Source organism: Macrotis lagotis, chromosome 3 (genome assembly GCF_037893015.1).
Source record: "Macrotis lagotis isolate mMagLag1 chromosome 3, bilby.v1.9.chrom.fasta, whole genome shotgun sequence".
In the NCBI taxonomy this organism is placed as follows: domain Eukaryota; kingdom Metazoa; phylum Chordata; class Mammalia; order Peramelemorphia; family Peramelidae; genus Macrotis; species Macrotis lagotis.
Window position 1 is genome coordinate 115,720,660 of NC_133660.1, and position 21,399 is coordinate 115,742,058.

Here is a 21,399-nt window from a genome sequence, read left to right on the forward strand (position 1 = left end):
CTCAGGTACTCCTGACTCCAAGGCCAGTGCTCTATCCACTGCACCACCTAGCCGCTCCCTCATATGAAATATTTTAACAGATCATGAAACACTAGTTCAACTTCTCTCAACTTTGGAAACTTACTGGCTCCTGGGCCAATCAAGAGACTGGAGAGCTCAGTGTCAAAGAGGTCCAAACAGTATATTTGGAGTCTGGAAGACCTGGCTTCTAATTCTGCCTCAGACACTAGACCCTGATTAAGTTACCCAAAGTCTCTCTCTGTCTGTCTCTGTCTTTCTCCTTCTGTCTCCTCCCTCTCTCTATTTCTCTCTCTTTGTCTTTTTAAATTTATTTTTTATTCTCATTTTGTACAAATGTTTTTTACATTAATAAAATATTCTTGTTTACAAGTAAACAAAATACCCCCCCCCCTCCATGAATACAGATAGACTTGCTTGGGTGAAAAAAGTAAAGGGGAGAGAAAAAAATTAAAATGAAAAAAATAATAGTAATAATTGTAGGTATGGCCAGGTGGCACAATGGACGAAGCACCAGCCCTGGAGCCATGAGCACCCGAGTCCATATCCAGCCTTGTAAACCCAACAATCACCCAGCCGTGTGACATGCAAGCCCACCCGATCCCCACTGCCCTGCAAAAACCAAAAAAAAAAAAAAAGAAAAAAAGACCCAAAATAAAATAAAATAGTAATAATAGTAGGGGTGGCTGGGTGGCAGACAGAGCATTAGCCCTTGAGCCAGGAGCACCTGGGTCCAAATCCGGCCCCAGACACCCAAAGATCACCTTGCTATGTGACCCCAGGCAGGCCACCCAGCCCCACTTGCCCTGCACCCTCCCCCAAATAATAATAACAAAAAATGTGCTTGAGTCTTTGTTCCAACACCAACAACTCTGTCATGGGTGGATCACATTCTTTATGGTAAGTCCATCACCAAAGTTATTTCCATATTTTTCCACCATTGCCATTGCTGATCGCAACTCCCTCCTTTCTTATTTCTCCACTACCATGTACTCTATTTTCTCTCTCCTTTCACTCTGACTCTGCTGTAGGGTCGCTGAGTGGTGCAGCAGACAGATCCCTGGTCCTGGGGCCAAGAAGCCCTGAACCCCCATACCACCCCTTAGGCCCAGAATCCACCTGGCCCTGTGGTCCTGGGCAGGCCTTCCAATCCCAGCCCCTTGCAAGAAGTAAGAAAGAAAATGTATTATATCTGGCCACTCTCCCCCCATGGTCCATCCTCTCCTCCTTTATTCACATCCCTACCCCTTCCCCCTGCTCCCCCCTCCTTCTTACTCCAGATGCCTATACTCCATTGAATATATATGCTGTTTCCTCTCCTAGCCATCTCTGATGAGAGCAAAGGTTCCCTCATTCCCCCTTGCCTCCCCCCTTCCATATCATTGCAATAGCTCATTGTAATAAAAAAAATCTTATGTGAAATATATTGGACTATTCCCCCTCTCCTTTTTCTTTCTCCCATTCCATTTCCCTTTTTTTCTATTGACTCCATTTTTACACCATATTTTATCTTCGAATTCACCTTTCTCCTGTGCTTCAACTATAAAAGCTCTCTCTACCTGCTCTATTAACTGAGAAGGTTCATATGAGTATTATCAGTGTCATTTTTCTATGCAGGAATACATGCAGTTCATCCTCATTAAGTCCCTCATATTTCCCCCCTCTCCTCCAATCTCCATGCTTCACCTGAGTCCTGTATCTGAAGATCAAACCTTCTGTTCAGCTCTGGCCATTCCAAAAGGAACATTTGAAATTCCCCTGGTTCATTGAAAGTCCATCTTTTTCCCTGGAAGAGGACATTCAGTTTTGCTGGATAGTTCATTCTTGGCTTGTATTCTAAGCACTTTTGCCTTCTGGTGTATTGTATCCCAAGCCCTATGAGCTTCCAATGTAGTTGCTGCAAAGTCCTGTGTGATCCTGACTGCAGCTCCACGATATTTGAACTGTGTCCTTCTGGCTGCTTGAAATATTTTCTCTTTGACTTGGGAGTTCTGCAACTTGGCTATAATATTACTAGGGGTTGTTTTTTTGGGATCTCTTTCTCGGGGGGATCGGTGGATTCTCTCCATTTCTATTTTGCCCTCTGCTTCTAGAATATCAGGGCAATTTTCCTGTAGTAATTCTTTGAAAATGATGTCAAGGCTCTTTTCCTGATCATGACTTTCAGGTATTCCAATAATTTTTAAATTATCTTTCCTAAGTCTGTTTTCCATATCAGTTGTTTTTTTCAATGAGATATTTCACATTTTCTTCTAATTTTTCATTTTTTTTTGTTTTGAAGTATTGATTCCTGATTTCTGTTAAATTCATCAATCTCCCTGAATTCTATTCTTTGTCTGAAGGATTTGTTCTCCTCAGAGAGTTTTCTTATCTCTTTTTCCATCTGGCCAATTTTGCTTTTTAAAGCATTCTTCTCCTCAATAACTTTTTGAACTGTTTTATCCATTTGACCTAAGCTGGTTTTTAGCATGCTATTTTCTTCAGCATTTTTTTGGATTTCCTTGACTAAGCTGCTGACTTCATTTTCATGTTTTTCCTGTATCTCTCTCCTTTCTTTTCCCAGTTTTTCTTCCAACTCCCTCATTTGATTTTCAAAGTCTTTTTTGAGCTCTATCATAGCCTGAGCCCAATTTCTGTTTTTTTTGGAGTCTTTAGATACAGGAGCTTGTGCTTCCTCATCTTCAGACTGAGTATTTTGATCCTTCTTGGGCTCATTTGCAAAATATTTCTCAATGGTCTTCCTTTTGTTTTTCTGCTTGCTCATTTTCCCAACCTGGGCCTGGTTTGGGGGTACTCCTGAGCTTTTGGGACACTCCCACAAGGGTCTCAGTGTGTGAGGCTCTGTCCTCCCTCCTGATCTGTGAATGACCATAAGTGCCCTCCTCTACCATGGGGCCGAGGTGGGGGGAGTCCATGCTGTTCTATGTGAGGGCCTATACTGGGATCAGGATCTAATGTGGTCAGAGCCCCAGAGTCCTGTTCCAGAGGCAGAGGACAGAGCTCTGTGGTCTCTCTTCCCTCCCCTCCCTCAGCTCAATGGGCTCATGCCCTGGAGGCTCCTGCTTACTGGCTCCACCTGCTTCTCTTTCCTGGATCAGGGCTGGGCAAAGACCGTGCTGCTTGCTGTGTGCCCTGAGGGCTGGGCTCCACGTTCTTGCTCTGGCAGAGGTCCCCCTGCTGTTCCCCTACTTTGTGCCTGGTGCTCCTCAGGGTGCAGCTTAGGAGACTTCCCCCGCTGCTGTGAGCTGAGGCTCCCAGTGCCTTGGGGCTGCCTCCGGGAGGCTGAAGTTCTTTGGCTCTGGCGGGCCACCCCTCTGGCAGGCCGCCTCTCTGATCCCAGGGAGCAGAGCCTTTCTGCCCTTTTCCAGGTTACCTTGAGTAGGAGAACTGCTTCTCTGGGTCCCTCTGTGGGTTCTGTCTCTCGAAAGTTTAGTTAGAGTCCTTAGCTGATGAATTTTATCAGAGAGCTCCTAAGACTCGATCCCTTCTTGTCACCATCCTCTCTCTTTTATCTATCTCTTCTCTGTTTCTCTGTCTCTTTTTTCCCCTCTGTCTCTCTCTCTCTGTTTCCCAATGGGTATTTTAATAGCAGCCATCATATAGTATTTTTGGTTTGAGGATTAAATGAGATGAGATATATAAAGTACTTTGTAAATGTTAAAAGTTTGATGTAGACATTTAATGTTTTCTTTTAATCTGATGAAGATTGAGAAGAGCACCTGTCCCTTTGCCACTAACATTCAATCTTGGTACAACTGAGTAAGTCACTTTTTTCTCTATAAAAGTTATACTATCACATTTTGGTTTTTATGCTATAATCATTTTTTCTTTGTCATCTCCACCACTCACTTCCTACCATCTAAAGCTTCTTTGTCACAGAGTAAAATGTTTAACCATCCAACTTCTCAAGAAAACCATATGTGGAAGTATATACTGTGGTCCACAGCCATAGTCCTCCACGTTCCATTTGAGGTGAAAGGCATGTTTCAGGATTAGTTCTTTGAAACTGAAGTTGTTGACTACTGTTCTTGAAGTAATCTATGAATTCCTACAATTGGCATTTCATTTTATGTGTTCAGAAGTTCTGAGGACTTTTCTTGCATTTTTCTTGAATTATGGTATTAAGATTCTTTTTGTCTTGTAATATTTAGGGAGACTTATGATAGGTTATTTTTCTGCATTCCATCTTTACCATCAGTATTTTTATTTGCATGGGGAGCAGTTTTTTTTGAGTATCATTTTTTTTGTATCCCCATGTTTAGATTGGTCTTCACTTCTATGCTTTTGCATACCTAGTCTGCCATTCTCTCTTTTGTTTCTTTGCTAAGGCTTCCCATTGCAGATTTTCTTGTCTGCCCATTATTTTTGCTATGAAAGATACAAAGTCTGCTTTCATATTTCTCCTTTCTCTTTTGAACTGCTCAGAAAGAATGTGCTGTGGTTCCATGTTCTCAGATTCCAGGATCCTCTGCCTCATCAAATGTTGGATTATTTTCCTTTGTTTTGTGATATTTATTTATAGATGATTGGACTTGTTCACCAGACTTGAAGGCCATATTTTCTTTGGTCATTAATGTCTCCCTGAGGATTTATCTACTTATGCTTCTTTTGGGTTTTCTTCTTTTTGAGATATTTGATGATGTCAGTCTCTCTAACCAGAGAGACTTTATTTTCTCATATTAGTTGGTCACTTTCTAACTTCTTCCCCTCTGATAGTGGTCTCTTTGGGGCTAGATTACAAAGCATCACCAGCCTGGGTCTCTGCCCCAAATAATTTTTGTGATGACAAAACTGACCCTATTTGGATGTTGGGTTCTTTCTCTCAGGTTTAATGGAATGTTGTACAACTATACCATCTCCACCCCCCACCCCCACCCAAGATGTCCTCTCCTGTTCCTTCTCTGGCCTGGTATAGGCAATTCAGTTGCTACACAGATACCAAAGAATAGATTTCTGCAGTTTGGATCTCAAAAACTCTGGGAGGAGAGGTTGAGGAGGTGGGATTGTGGTCTATTTCAAGCCCAGACGTGTGTCCTACCCCTTTCTCTCCTTCATTCTCCAGCAGAGATCTTTTATGGCACAGAACACTGAATCTTTAGCACTGGTTATCTGTCATGGTTCAGGTAAACTTCTATAACCCAGAGCTAGGAACTCTATAGCATCAGAAGGAAGAAGGAGGGACCTAGTCTGTATGCTGGGATCCAATAGTAGCAGTGGTAGAGGAGGAAGGGATGTTGTGGGGAGCTCAGGATAGGTGTTAATCCTTATTTTCTTTTTATCTTTGTTAGGAAATCCAAGTATCCTTAACCATGGAAATAGCTAAAGTTGCTTTATCTATGGCACATTCTATTTTGGAGAGGTTTGAGAGGTCCTGGGAATCACTAGTTCTCCATCCTTGGTCATATCCATCTGTTCATTATATTATAATAAAATTTGACTATCATCCCTCTCACCCAATCAAGAATTGATCAATTGTCTGCACTGACAATTAAGGAAGTCATGAGATGTATGAGACCTTAGGGGAGTCCCTTCTCTAAAAGTGAAGTGGGGGAGTTTGAATGAGAAAAGCTCACATTTGATGTCTTTTGAAGTAGATCATAGTCTGACTTTTTTTTTAAATCTCATCTCTAGTTAAGTCACCTTGCTCTTATCTTGCTTCAGGCTACGGTCCTTTCCAAGATGGAGTGCTCTGTTATCCCCAGTATTATTTTAAAATGAAGTTAGTTTTTAAGTCAATGATTTTTTGTTGTTGCCATAATTTATACATACTTTTGGTCTTTTTAGAGCAACCTTTTTTCAAGTACAGGAGATGTAAAAACACAAGATATCAATTAAAATATTCTTTAAAAGATATAAATCCCTCTATAACTTTTTATTCTATTTACTATCTTTTTTTATTCTTCTCTTTTCTACTAGTATTTATACTCTTTCCTCTCTTTTCTATTAGTATTCTCATCTCTAACATGGCAAATTTGTGAATTTAAAGGGTTTGTGATTTTCAGGATGGGGAACTTCCAAGGTGGGAATTCTTTCAAACAAAGAAATTGAAGATGATTCAATGAGCATTTATTGAATGGAAATATGTTAAGCATGATTGTACCTATATCACCTATATCAGACTACTTACAGTCATGGGGGGAGGGAGGTAGAAAACTCTGGAACTCAAAAACTTACAAAAAGCTGACCATTGGAAGCTATCTTTGCATGTAATTAAAAAATAATATTCAACCCCGCTCCACCCCCCCAACAACACAAAACCACAAACATTTATTGAATGCCTACCAAAGGTAGGGCAGTGGGCTAGATAATGGGAATATAATGGGAAAAAGTGGAACAATTCCTAACCCAGAAAGCTTGCATTCTACTGGAATGTCTTATGGTTTAGTAGGCAAGTTCTAGGGAGTTGTGTAAGGAGCCAATCACCTTTTCCCCTGAGACATGCTGCTTTTTCTTTGGCATTAAAATAAAAATTCACACCTGGGCTCTGGCAGATTGCAATATTTACTCTAGTCATTGTCTCTGATATCTTGCATGAGGATTTTGGGCTGGCAGTGTTTGTCTTTATGGGTGAGGAACAGGGGGACTGGGGAGTCTTGCCATTGTTTAGTAGTCACATGGGCTATGTATATGCTGTTGATTGCCAATAGGACCAGATTGGGAGAAAGCCAGCCTAATCATCTTGGGGACTTAGATGATCCCTTTGGAGGAACTTCCAAGCACTTTGTAGACCATTATCTCATTAATCTCACAATACCCTGGTGAACTGGGAGAAACAGAGATCCTAATGAACTCATTAGATGTTGCAAAACACTCTGCTAAAATTATACACACACTCTTTCCCATCACCTCCAACTCTTACCAAAGAAACTGAGGCAAAGAAAAATGAGGCCACCTTGTTCTGGGAGGGCTTCTTGAATCTCCCTAGTCAATAGCAGTAAGTATATATGTCTATAGGTATACATACATCTAAGTACACATATATACAGATTTGTACAAATATTCATATATATATATATATGTAGAAAATGTATGTTTGTACCATTATACATATTTTGCGCTTCTCTAAGGCTATGTTGAGAGACAGGACTTGAACTCAGGTCTTATGCCTGCTCTCTATCCATTACATCCTGGAACTTCTCTTAGGACCTAGGAATTTCTCACTCTGGATCCTTAGTTGTTATGCTGAATGTAGTCAGTGACCAGTGATTAGAACCTTGGGTGTAGGATCACAAGTTCAAATATGACCTTAGACACTTAATGGTTGTTTGACCCTGGGAAAGTCATTTGACTTTTGTTTGCCTCAATTTCCTCAACTGTAAAATGAGAATTAATTATACTATTTACTTCCCAGGGATATTGTTAGGATCAAAATGAAGAAGCTTTTGTAAAACGTACAGCAGGATGCCTGACACATAGCAGACACTACATGTATTAGATAAACATTTCATTAATACATTAGTATTAACTATATCAATACTAATGATTATTTTTATTATTATGTTGGAACCTTTCTTTGATTGGTGAGTTCCTAGGGACAGGGTTAGATTCACCATGTTTTATTCCCCTCCTGACTCCTCTTGGGATCTCTGGATATCTCCATCATATCCTGCTCCCCACCCCCTACTTCTCTACTATACCCTATCTCACCAAGGAGGGTTCCCATTAAAATGTAAACTCCTTGAGGGCAGGAATTATCTTTTGGGGTTTTGTGTTTTTATTTTGAGTGTTTAATACATAGTAAAATACTTATCAGGTCTGACCAAGTCACTGGACAACTACCATTATTTGCACAGCAGTCTGTTTATGGAAATTCTTCTGCCAGACCATAAGCTCTTTGAGAACAGAGACTATGCTTCAATTTGATGTTATAACTCTCTCCTCCAGTGACCAACATAGTACTCAGCTAGGTGGTGCAGCCTAGAGAGCACTTGGTTTTGAATCAGGAAGAATGAGCTCAAATCCAGCTGTAGACACCTACAATTACTAGCTTTGTGCTCCTGTTTTCCTTAGTTTCTTTATGTGTAAAATGAGCTGGAAAAGGAAATGGTAAATGACTCTAGTATCTTTGCTAAGAAAAATCATAAATGGAGTCACAGAGAATCAGACAGGACAGGAAAATGACTCAACAACAAACAAGCACCCTGAGGGCAGGAAGGGGTTTGTTTTATTTATGTATCTTCAGTACCTAAAACAGTCCCTTGATTATACAATAATACAGTGCCTTAATGTACTAGGGTGAATTTCATTTAATTGGAATAATTTCCTTTGGAATTTAATTTCTAGAGAAAATGGAACTAGAGGGAAATGGATTTGTTCAAGGTCAGATATGTATTAAATAGCAACATGACTTTTGAGCTCAGGTCCTCTATATAGCCCTTGCTGGTCCACAATCCTATGTAAGGGATCAACAGCCCCAGCTATAAAAAGAAGAGGAGGAAATGAGTACTTAGCAAGATGATGGAATGGATTGTTTAAATGGATAAATAAGAGCTAAAGAACTCATTTAAGAAAACAGAATTTTATTTCTAAAATGGCACCAAATGTGTGTGGAGCTGGGAAGTCAGAAATATGCCTTAAAAAAGGAGCGTCTGGAACAGAACTGAGAGAAAGCTGCAGAAATGATCTTCCGAGTGGTGACTTTGGGGCACAGAGGACCACTTTTGCCAACTCAGGGCTTTACTTACTTATAAGTACAATTCAATTTTACTCACTTTTTTTCCCCCAGGCACTCACAAACACATCTATTTGTTTATTAGGTTGACCCCATTTGGTTTAATTCCTCAGGCATCTTCCCAGGGCCTTATGATTTTATTTTATTTTATTTTTTGCAGAGTTTTGCAGAGCTCTGATGAAGGCTCTGATTTGAAAGAGGCCAGGATGAGTCATATTTCTACATTGCTTCTGGATCATAGGTCTGTTTCCTCTTTTTTTAATCTGAAGGGAAGTTTTAGAAGGGGTCTGAAATAACTGTGCTCTGCATCCTTTATTTCAAGGCTATAGTTTACCAATCTCATATTTACTGATACCAAGATATGCAAGATAATTAGCCTCAACTATCCTTCAGTGGGGTTCCTGTCCTCCATCCACTTCAAGTACCCAGGATCTTTTGTATTCCATTCCTATTTCTCATTATTTAAAAGCAAAAAACATCCCTTTTATTGAAAGACTCTTATTAATCTATACATACTAAAGTAAAATGTCTGTTAAAGCTTAAGCAGCTGATATGATGCATATGTAGGCCTTTATCATTTGCAAGGGTTTTCATATTTATTATCTTATTTGATTTTAATATTAACCTTGTGAGGTAAATAATACAAATATTGATTTAATATTTGATGAAACTAAATCTACAAGAAGTCATAGTCAGTAAGTGTTGGGCCAGAACTTGAAGACTGATCTTTTGACTCCAAGTGCTATTTTCATTATATCATCTTGTGAAACTGGTAATGTATCTAGGAGTGTTTGTATTTTATCAGCAGACTATCTGTAGCAAGATAAAATTTTAATGATGACATTTCAAATATTGAGATATTTGAGAGGGGAAAGTCCATCTTTGGAGGATGCCTGAAATCATATATAGGTAAACATTGACTACTTATAAGCATGTCCTGAAAGACACAGTATAATGTTATTATTTAAACATATTTTTATTTCATTTTAAATGAATATCATTTCTTTTTAAAGTATATTTTTATTTATTTCATATTTTCCAATAACTTTTAAAAATTCAGCATCCATTTTTAAAAATTGAGTTTCAAATTCTCTTTCTTCTTATCCCTTTCCTAAAATCTTGAGAAAGCAAGTGATATATCAATTATACATTTGAAGTCTTGCAAAACATATATCTGTATTAGTTATATTGCAAAAGAAGACACCAAGAATCTCAAGAAAAGAAAAAAGTGTGCTTCAAATATGTTCTATATTCATTAAGATGGATAGCAATTTTTCATTTTGGGTCCTTTGCAATTGTCTTGGATCATTGTCTTGATCAGAGTAACTAGTCTTTCATATTTGATCATCTGCACTGCCATTTCTTAATAAAACAAAATTTACCCTTATATAGACATCATGGTGAAGTATCATCTACATCTTTGTACATCTATGAAGGTCAATCTGATTTTACACTGGACTAGAGTCCAGACTTCAAAGGAGGCACAGACAGGAAATAGTTTGACATGTCTAGCAGTGATACTGGAAGGTTTCTACTTCACTATCCTACAGTTATTCTCTGGATCTAGAGAGTATATGCTTTTTCCCCTATTTATTTAAAGCAACAAGATTAAGTGACTTGCTCAAGGTCACACAGCTAGACAATTATTAAGTGTCTGAGTTCACATTTGAACTCAGGTCCTCCTGACTCCAGGGCTGTTTCTCTATCCACTGCACCACCTAGCTGCCCCTAGAGAGTATATGCTTGATAATATATAGAAAACAAAATTTGGGAGACATATTTACATTGAGATGGCACAATTGATGAATCTATGGAAGCTATTGTCCTTCATATAAGTCAAAAATAAGTCTGGAATGGGTGGTTATGGCGCAGTGGATAGAGCACCAGCCCTGGAGTCAGAATTACCTGAGTTCAAATCCAGCCTCAGACACTTAATAATTACCTAGCTGTGTGGCCTTGGGCAAGCCACTTAACCCCATTTGCCTTGCAAAATCCTAAAAAAACCCCCCCAAAAGTCTGGAGTAGCAACTTCCTTCATTACTTTCTCTATTTTCTGAATAAAATTTCTTCCTGGGTAATCTGATTGCCCAGAATTATCTTCTGTTAATTCTCTTCCCCAATAAGTCTGTAATCATTTTGTATATATCCTGTATTTACTAATGTGTGAATTTTTTTTTTCAGATTTTTCAAGGCAATGGGGTTAAGTGGCTTGCCCAAGGCCACACACTAGGTAATTATTAAGTGTCTGAGGCTGGATTTGAACTCAGGTACTCCTGACTCCAGGGCTGGTGCTCTATTCACTGTGCCACCTAGCCGCCCTATCTGTGAACTTTTTGTATCATTCTGGTTGAGTGCAAGCTCCTTGAGCACAGGAACTGTACTCAAGCACAGTAACTATTTGTATTCTCAGTACCTCTCACAGATTAGGTACTTAATAAATACTTATTGATTGAATTGTAATGTGAGAGTAATTAGAACCTTGGGAAAAAGAGACTGTCATCTTGATTTATTTGCACTATTAAGGAAAATACCCCTCACAGAAATGGAAGCCTCTAGCACAGATTCAGTTTGTCTAAGACCTGGATTATTTGGCACCTTGATGTAGGGAATGCACCACAGGGGCAGGTCAGTATCTGCTTGGCAAGACTTTCTTTTTTTTTTTTTTTTGGTAACATGAAAATGTCTTTTTCTAGCTAGTAATTACCAATAATTTTGTGATCTTTTGTGCTAACATCTCAATTAAAAAAAGAACATTGATTGCAGACAATATTCAATTATCAACATAACACAGAAAATCTATAGGCCATAAATACCATACAACAAAGTTAATTCATAAAACTAAAACACTTTTTAAACCTGTATCTTATTTTTCACTGTGTCAGATGGTAATATATGATATATTATACAGCTGTTAAACCTCCTTACCTTGGCTAACCTCTGAAAACCAAGGGAAAGGTTGCTGGGACTTTAATTGCTGCAATCTGGAGATGCAGAGACTGGTGAGGTCTTGACATAGCCTTGAACTCTTTGTCCTTTGCTGGTGGATGGCATTGTGAAGAATTTACCAACTTGAAATAATCCAGCAATGTATATTTTGTGTGCCATTAGAGATACTTGAATCTTGTGGCATACAGTGGCTGCAAATATTCTGGAACAAAGTTTATCTTAAATACCTTTATTTTCTCACTAAGACACATCATTGGCTATGCAGGCTTGAATTTAGAGCCTAAGGAACTTGATTCATGCCTTGAAAGCATAATTGCAACATAGAACTTGAACAAAAAAAGCAAATAATGTATATTTTCTAGAATGTACAAGTAACTCTTTACAATGGTTGGGTGAATAAGACCAGTGATGTGCCCAGTAGGCCTGGTAGCCTCAAACTTGGGCATATGGTGCCTCTCATTTTTTCCCTTTAATTTGCATATTTGAGAACATGAAAGTGGAACTAGTGTTGATAAAAATTATAGGAATGCTTGAAGATGAGAAAGTTAAATGCATGAATGTTGAGAACTGACTATAATAATAATTAATAATAATAATAACAATAATCATACAATAACTAACATTTTGAGAACACTTTAAAGTGTTTTACATATTATCTCTTAGTCTTCTTTGCCTGAAAAGTAAGTGCTATTACAATAATTCCCATTTTATAAATGAGGAAACTGAAGTAGGCAGAGGTTAATTAACTTGCCCAACATTCAGTAACTAGTAGGTGTTGGCAAGACTTTCTTGAAGCATTCTGGTGACTGGGTCTGTGTAGTTTTCATGACTGAGATTCAATGTTTGGAGAGTTGGTGGTAGAAGAGGAGGAGAGGAGAAAGATAAAGATGAAGGAGGAGACAAATTGATATGAAGCCAAGGGGTTCCCTCTGTGACGTATCTCATTTCTACCAGTCTAGAACTTGGAAAGTGAGATGGTGTTGCCTTTTGGAAATGGAACTTTCATTACTTCTTTGAGGAAAAAAAATGAATGTAGGAACCTGAGGGTTCCCATGACTGAATCAAAGAACAATGCCAAAACCTTTACCAGTTCCATATTAAGACTCATTGTCACAGACAATTGAGATCTCAGACCATCTCCTGGTAGGTAGGTCATTAACACACTCTAGAACTGCTGTACTGAAAAGAGAACAAGGAAGGGAGAATCACAGCCTGTGGGAAAAAGTCTTTTTGGGTGATGGTTGGTTGTTACAGTGCAGACAGGGCAGCTAGATGGTGCAACAGAAAGAGCATTATGCTTGGAACCAGGAAGACTCTTAAATGAATTCAAATCTGGCCTCAGGTATTTATTGATTATGTGATTTTGAGTAAGTCGCTTAACCCTCTCTGCCTCAGTTCCTCATCTGTAAAATGAGTTAGAGAAGGAAATGGCAAACCACTCTAGTATCTCTGCCAAGAAAACCCCAAATGGGATCAAAAACTGAAACAACTGAACAACAGCAAAAGTATCATCATAGTGTACTTTAGGAAAGACTGTTTCAGAAGTTTAGCATAAAGACTGGTGTGATCTAGTGGTCAGAGATGTCAAAAATGACTATGACTGAAAAGAGATGGACTACTATCTTAATTAACAGAGGAGAAATGACACCATGCTGGATTTGGAGTCAAGAGAGACCCAACATTAAAATCCCACCCATCTCAGGTATTCATTAGTTTTGTGATCATGGGTAAAGCATTGATATTCTCTGAACCTTTGTTTCTTCATTTATAGTAATAATAACAATAATAATATGTATAATTTTATGCCATAAGACTGTTCTGAGCATCAAGAGAGATGCTATTTGTGAAAGACATTGTAAATCTTTAAGCAATATTAAAATACCTCCTATTGTTATCATCCAGATATTATATTTCTATTAATGCACATAAAGATTACATGAACATTTTTAGTAGCTATAGTATACTGGGAACTCATATTAACTTCAAAAGTCACCTAAAATCTCTTTGTTTTCCTCAAAGTCATTACTCTTTAGGTAGGTCTTCTTTGTTTTATATTTGTGAATTTTGTTTTTGGACCCCCCCAAATACAAAAGAAAACATTTATCTTTATATTTCACCCTGTTAGCTGTAACTCCTTGTTCTAGCCTTTTGTAGCACAAGCTATCCCTCTAGGGTTATGTCACTTGAAAAATTTAGAAACATGCCATCTATATATGTTCAAACAAGTATCTGACAAAAATTTTAAAAAGAAGTGGATTGAGGGGAGATTATAACAATATTTAATTAGATACTGCCCCCTAGGTTGACATTGATTCATTAAGCAAGAATCCCTGGGTCTGGTTATTTTGATTAGTGCCCAATCAAGCTGATTCATCTTGTCCATCTTGGGAAATTCTGTCAAAAGCTTTGGTAAAATCTGCATATTTGATGTTTATGACTACTCAGTAGTAGAAAAGGCAATGGATTTATTTTTCAAGGTATTTCAAATTGGGAAGATGTCATGAGAATAGCCCTTTCAGGAAGTGATCAGAGAGTCCTTTCTATCTTTACTCTGCCCTTTGGTTGTAGTACATTTTCTTTTGAATTGTGGTTATCAGTAAATCTAGTGACTCTTAAGTTATCTTTCCTTTACTTATTTTCTAGATCAACTGTTTTTATACAGACATCTTACACTTTTCTTCTATTTTTCAAACTTCTGATTTTATTCTAATATTTCCTCCTATCTCAAGGAGTCAATGATTTCTATTTTTCAAATAGTACATTTCTTATGTGATTTAACACTCTCTTCTAAGCTATTTATAGAGGAAAGAGTTTTCTTACTTTCATTATCTTCTAGGTATTCACTAAGTTCTTGCAGAGATCTTTTTTTCCCCTTTGTCTCTGCTTATAGTTGTTCAAGGGTCATTTAGTCTTTCTTTTGATGGATCTAGAATAATTTTTAATACTGATTAGTGCTTTGTTTTTTAAAAAAGTACTCTCCAGTTTTAGTTCCTAAATTGGAGTCTTGTGCTAAGGCTAGGCTCTACTTCCTGCTGTAGTTTTTTTGGGGGGGTGGGGTGGGAGTTGGTCAGCTCTTCTTGATTTTGTTCTTAATTCCTGTGTTGATTAACCTCTCAGGGTTAAGCAAGCTCTATGAATCCCTTAGTTTAAGAATACTGGATCTTTGGAGTCCAGGATACCTGGGTTAAAATTCTGGTTCTGCTACTATGTGTTATGAGCACGGGCAAACCAGTTAGCCTCAAACCTATTGGTTTCTTCATATATAAAATGTGGGCAATAATACAAGCATTACTTACTTTACAGGTTTTTATTTATTTATTTTATTTTTTGGAGAAAAGTTCCTTCAAAATATTCACTTCATATATACATGTCTTTTTTTTAAAATAAAGTTTATAGATCGATTGGTTTATAAGCATCTTGTTAATGATGACATTATCCTTGAGAGGTAGTACAAAATCAAACCAAATTTTGTTTTTAGCTGACTCTTGAAAAAAAAAGCCTTCTTGAAAGGAAAAAAATATTCTGTCTCAGGCATCTTAGAAAAGAGTGTTAGTAATCTCAGAGTCTGTAGTGTCCTTGTCAGAGAGTTATGGTGCCACATTGACTATTGTTCAATGCTGCTCCCTGGACCTTCCCAGATTCTAACCATGGAGCTTTCTAATTACTCTGGGGCTTCTCAAGGGAGCCCTCTGCTCTTATTTTATCTGGATACAGAGCCTTGCAGGCACTCTTGCAAGGCCTCAGGTCCATCTCTGGTCATGCTGGGAAGCTACCCTATGATAACTAAGTTTGCTAACAACCTCTTTTCCTTATTGCCCTTGGGTGTGTTACTGATCTCTTAGAGAGTTTGGGGTGGAAGAAGGCATTTACTATGGTTTCCAATTCGATTTATTAGTCATTATTCATTTTAGTGTGAATTTTAACTCTAGTGGAGTAGGTATATGGGAGCTGGGCAATTTGCCCATTGGCTTCCATTCAGTCATCCATCTTGGCTGGAACTCCTGATACTATAAGAAAGAAAAATCAAAAACAGTACTTTAAAAAAAGTGACTGAGGAGAAGCCATCAATTACCAACCCATATATGGAATTTCTCAACTCTATAAAAATCTTTATGATAATGGTCTATGTGCACATATGAGGTACCCTTGATGGAAATATGAGAAAAGAACAAAGAACCTTTCACAGATGCTTCCTTAAAGTGGAATGTATTTTCAGTCATATAAGTGATGGGTAGAGGATATAAAATACCTTTGTTCCTATAGTTTATTGATTTCTTTTAAAGAAGCACTTAACTTAGTAGAACAAAATACATTTTAAAAAGTTCTCCTCAAACTAGTATCTCCAACTTTTATATTAAAATCATATATAAAATTTATGATAACTGTAACTACAGAAAAATCTTTCTTCAGTGATTCAATGAATACTATCAAGCAAAGCATAAAATGGGTAGATGATGTCTTTCCTAAGGAACTCATCAGAATCATTGAGATTATCTTGTACAAAGTCCAAAAAAGAAGAGAAATATCTTATTGATGGTTGTCACTGGTACTATTCACATTTATACATTGTACTCAGTGCATTGAGTCCCCTGAAAAGTACAGAACCTCCTCAGGGAAATGTATAGTCATTTTTCAAAGATAAGTATAAAAATGTACACTGTAGAAACCAAATGGATGAAAAATGCATATTTCCCAGATCATAACATGCAGTGGATGGGCAGCCCATTGAGTTAGTTTATAACTGTGTTGATTCTGGACAAATGATATGGCTGAGTAATGAGATGGATCCAAAACTGAATAGGAAGAAGAAATTGGACTGTATTGCATCTGGGAAATTATGGGATGATTTCAATGATCTCAAGCTGTTCCCTGATACAAAAGCCCATTAACTTAATACCACTGAGTATTTTCCTTATATATCCTTGTGACAATGAATCATGGATCACCTCTATTTTAGAAGAATCAGAATTTCAAAGATCCAAAACGCAATGGAGAGAGATGTAAAATGAATATAAGTAGACTGTAGAAAATACAAATTATGGTTTTCATGAGAAGTAGCATAAAAGACTGTGGTAACTGTTGTTCATGGAAGTGGAAAGCTCATATCATAAAAGAGAGGATGACAGATGGACAGAATAAGTGTTTTTTTTTTCTGTTATCTTTAAAAGTAGGGTATATAAAAACAAAAGAAATCTTAACATTCCTGCAGTTTACTTTTTGGAGAAGAGAGGAAAATTAAAGTATCCAAGAGTATAGGTAAGAACATCCTAAGCATCAGAGTTGTCCAGAAATGGAATGGACTGTCTTGAGATATGTAGTGAGTTCCCTATACCTGGATATCTTCAGGTAGAAACTGCATGGGGTAGAGGTGAGTCTTAGTGAATTGCATTAGAAAATCTTTGGAGTCCTTGTACCTTCTGACATTTAGTGATTCCTGGGATGAGGAACTTTGTTATTTGCATTGCAAAGTTGAGCTGTCTTGAGTGATACTGAAAAGCTTTGAAAATAGCACAAATTCTTTTTTTTTTGTTTTTGTTTTTTGCAAGGCAATGGGAGTTAAGTGAATTGCCTAAAGTCATACAGCTAGGGTAATTATTAAGTGTCTGAGGCTGGATTTGAACTCAGCTCCTCCTGACTCCAGGGCCAGTACTCTATCCACTGCACCATCTAGCTGCCCCATCACAAATTCTTGAGAAAAATAAATGTTACTGCATAAATTTTAAAAAGTAGCTGTAATTATTTTAATTCCCCTGAACTGCTTCTTAAAGGCCCATCTTTTTAATATCAATATGCTCCCAGATGGTGCCCATGTAAAAGTAATGGAGCACCATTAGGCTTTGAAGGACTAATGTCAAGGATTTCCCAGAGGACAATGGGAAAGAATATTATTGCCCTGAGCAAGCTATTGCACAGTATAAAGAAGGAAAAAAATATGATTAGTTCTATGTCAGCTGCAAGGAATAACTGATGGACAGTTCATGGGAGTTGTTGATGTCCATACAGGTGTTGAATCACTTAAGCAATTCATCTTTGCTTATAAGTCACAAAGCTGATAATTCTAAATGATTACTCTGATTCAATCATAGAATCTCACAATTGGCAGGGACTATAGAAACTGTCTAATCTAATTCACATCTGAATAGGAATCATTTCCATGAAAGAGAACCTTCATGAAATATTGGGTGAATCTTCAGAATTGGGATTTATAAGAGTCATGAATAAGAGCAGGAAAGTTGGATAAGCATGAATGAGTCCATTGATGGGAATATGTACACTGAGGAGATGCTATGTCCATTAAAGTTTTGGTATTATGTTAAGAAATCATTGTCGAGATCAGGATATTCCAATGAGTTAGTTCTTGTTCTATAAAGCATATGTACTAAAGTTAAGGGGTTAGGGCACTGGACTTGAAGTCAGGAAAATCTGAGTTCCCACCTCAAATGCTTACTAGCTGTGTTTCCTTATCTGTAAAATGGAGATAATGCTACCTACCTTGCAGGGTAGTAAGGGTCAATTGAGATAATATTTAAATGGTGCTTTGAAATTTTTTTCTATTCTTTTGAACCTATTTTTTGCTCATCAGAGTCATCTTCTCTGTCCCAAGACTATATCTGATTGGGTTAGAAAATTTTAGTCACTCCATTTTTTAAGGTTTTTGCAAGGCAAATGGGGTTAAGTGGCTTGCCCAAGGCCACACATCTAGGTAATTATTAAGTGTCTGAGTTCAAATTTGAACTCAGGTCCTCCTGACTCCAGGGCTGGTGTCCTATCCACTGTGCCACCTAGCCACCCCACACTCCATCTATTTTATTTACAATTACCAACCTATAATTCTTTCAAATCATTTCAGAAACATTCTTTTGACAAATCTGAAAGGTATATAAATACTAATTATATGATGATGATGATGATGATGAAGAAGAATGAAACCTGAGCTAATACCAGCATTGACCCTGTCTAGTTAAATGAGGATTAGAAAAGAAAGGGGTTTCACTGAATTAGTGAAACATTTGAAGGCATTCACACTTAAATGAAGGAGCTTCTCTTCATAAGCTCCCCTAGTTTAAGTACCCTGCAGATGGATAATTCAGTGTAAAACCCTAGTTCTGAACTTTCTTTGATGTATTTACAGTTGCCAGTCAGAGGGCACATTTAGTTCAAGTGAAAAATATTTAATGAAATTGCAAAGTAAGGAAAGTAACAACAGAATATTTTCTCCTCTTTTCTAATTTAAATAAGGGTTATGAGGATAGAAACTAAATCTAGGAGTTTTCCATATACAGATCTCCTTGTAATGGCAGTTGTTATAAAGACCTCCTCAGTGAGGAGCTAATGTCAATTGGCAGATTTTCTACAACTTATAGTCTTAGAGAGTTACCTAGAATATTGAAGGGTTAAGTGACTTGCCTGATCATAACACTTGGTGTTGTCAAGAGATCGTACTTGAAAGTTAGAACCCATCCTCTGCAAATACATTTGATGCATGCAAGACCTATACATAAGAAAGCCATACATGTGGAGAACATATGGAGTACATATATTGTGTGAAAAGGCAACTTATGCCTCCAATGCTGTAGGATTACTATTATCTTTTTGTGAAGTCATGCTGTTCCCACTGCTGTTTCCCAATGCTCTTGCTATTGGTGCTTTCAGCATCTCTGCTGGTTCCCTGGTCATTCCTGGACATTGTTGCTGTGCATATGATTTCAGAGCTTCTCTCTGCTACTAGTTTCTGGTATCAGCAGGAGTCTTCATTTGAGGTGCTCTCTTCCCTACAATAAGAAGGATGGGAATTACTGTTTTCCTTTTAGCATGGGATTTGGGAGATTAAATTTCAGTTTTTTTCCATGAGAGAGTCAAACTTCTCATGAACTTTCAATAAACTAGGAATAAATATGGAGCTGTTTTGTTTTCTTAATAAAAGGAATATATTTAATTCTCATAATCTTGGTTGTGCCTAACTTTTTTCTCTAGTGGGAGAGTCTCAGTCTCTAGTTGCTAAATTTTGTTTACAGACTTTTAAGTATTTATTCTATTTTTGAACCTATTTCTTGCTTATCAGAATTGTCTTTTCTGTCCCAAGTCCATATCTGAATGGGTTAGAAAATTTTTGTCACTCCATCTATTTTTTTTTTACAATTGCCAACCTACGTTTCTTTCAAATCATTTCAGGAACATTCTTTTGACAAATCTGAAAGGGTATGTTTTGGTCTGATGTCCTATATAAGTTTTTTTTACCCTCTCCTCATTCCTCAAGATTTTTTTGACTTTCCCATGGAAATGGAAAGAATAGAGATGTGGTATGGGGTTGGAAGAAGAAACAAGAACAGAAAAAAACTCCCATGAGGGATCAGCATTTCCCTCAAATTTTCATTACAAATTCCTTCTTTATGTACATATGACTGGAAACAAGACCCCTGGTTTTTGCATCTTTTTTTGTTTTTGTTTTTGCAAAGCAATGGGGTTAAGTGACTTACCCAAGGTCACACAGCTAGGTAATTATTAAGTGTCTGAGGCTGGATTTGAACTCAGGTCCTCCTGACTCTAGGACCAGTGCTCTGTCCACTGCCTCCCTTCCCAATATTTTCTTTAGGAAATTCTATTGTAATAGATTCTACCACAGCCAACATCAATGCTGTTAATGGTCCTTTCATTTCAATCACCAAAAAATTCAAATTAATATAATAGAATTTAGGGCTAGAAGGAAAGCCATCCACTTCAAACTTCTTATTCTATAGAAGAGGAAAAAGAGGCCAGGAAGAAGAATTGACTTTTTCAACATCACACAATATGATGATTTTCTATAAAAGGTAAAGTTTTCTGGTTTAATGGAGCTTTCTTTCCCCATATTCAAGCTCTGAAACTGAGGAGAGTAGAAGGATCCGTCCCTCTGCATCTGGATAAACTAGGTAGCTCTGCTTCCTGTGCTGCTGAAGGAGTCACATCATTTAGATCTCCAATAAGAAAGGCCCCTTTCCCTTCCAGAGGAAGGAACTCAGGTGTAGAGATGTGGAGAGTCTTGCCCAGGATGCACAGCATGGAAGGAGCAGAGCTGAGTCTGCCAGACTATAAACTCCCAGCTCTTCCCATGGCCTGCAGCATGGGGCCCTGACAGGGGTGATGTCCGACAGTGGATTTGTAATGAATGAGGCTTTCTTGCATTTTCTCTGGTCTAGGGCTTTAGTCATGTCCTTATGGTAAACCAGCAGCTCAAGAAAGCTCATTAATTCCTAAGGAATAAGTGACTGCTTGGGGCAGAATCTGGTTCAGATCATCCTCAGAATGATTTTCTTTCTCTCTAAGAAACTTTCTCTCTAAGATGACTTTTTGGGGAAGATATATGTCACAGGTCAGCAAGCCAAAGAAAAGTAGAGGGGGGAGGGTCTTTTCTTTTTCTTTTTAAATACTGTACTAAGCTCAGTTCTCACATCAGCATTCTATGCCAAAATTGGCTTTGGCACAGCCAAGAATGCCTTGGCAAACAATTTTAATTTCCCGAGAGCAACTTCCTGGTTCTTAATTAGTCCTTTCATTCTAGCCCTCGATGTCTATATTTAACTGTACTTTCTAAGTGTCTGATTCCGTCCTGCCAGGACTTCCACAGGAGAAAGTAGCTGAGTCTGCATAGGATTAAGGCTAAGCAACTGGAGATTGGAGCTGATTAGGTATAGAATTGAGCCCCCTTCCCCAGGTCCTGAAATCCCATTAACTGGAGAGTGTATATGTGGGGCTGAAATATCCAGATTGTTTACTCTTGCTGCCCA

General features: G+C 37.8%; 1 long non-coding RNA gene across 1 annotated transcript in view; it reads left to right on the top strand.

Moving 5' to 3' along the window:
- The first annotated feature begins 8,864 nt into the window (after positions 1-8,864).
- LOC141516215 (uncharacterized) overlaps positions 8,865-21,399 on the top strand; it is a 149,810-nt gene continuing 137,275 nt past the window's right edge. The window contains exon 1 of the long non-coding RNA XR_012476636.1: positions 8,865-8,930. This is a non-coding gene — a long non-coding RNA (uncharacterized LOC141516215). The remainder of the gene's footprint in view (positions 8,931-21,399) is intronic.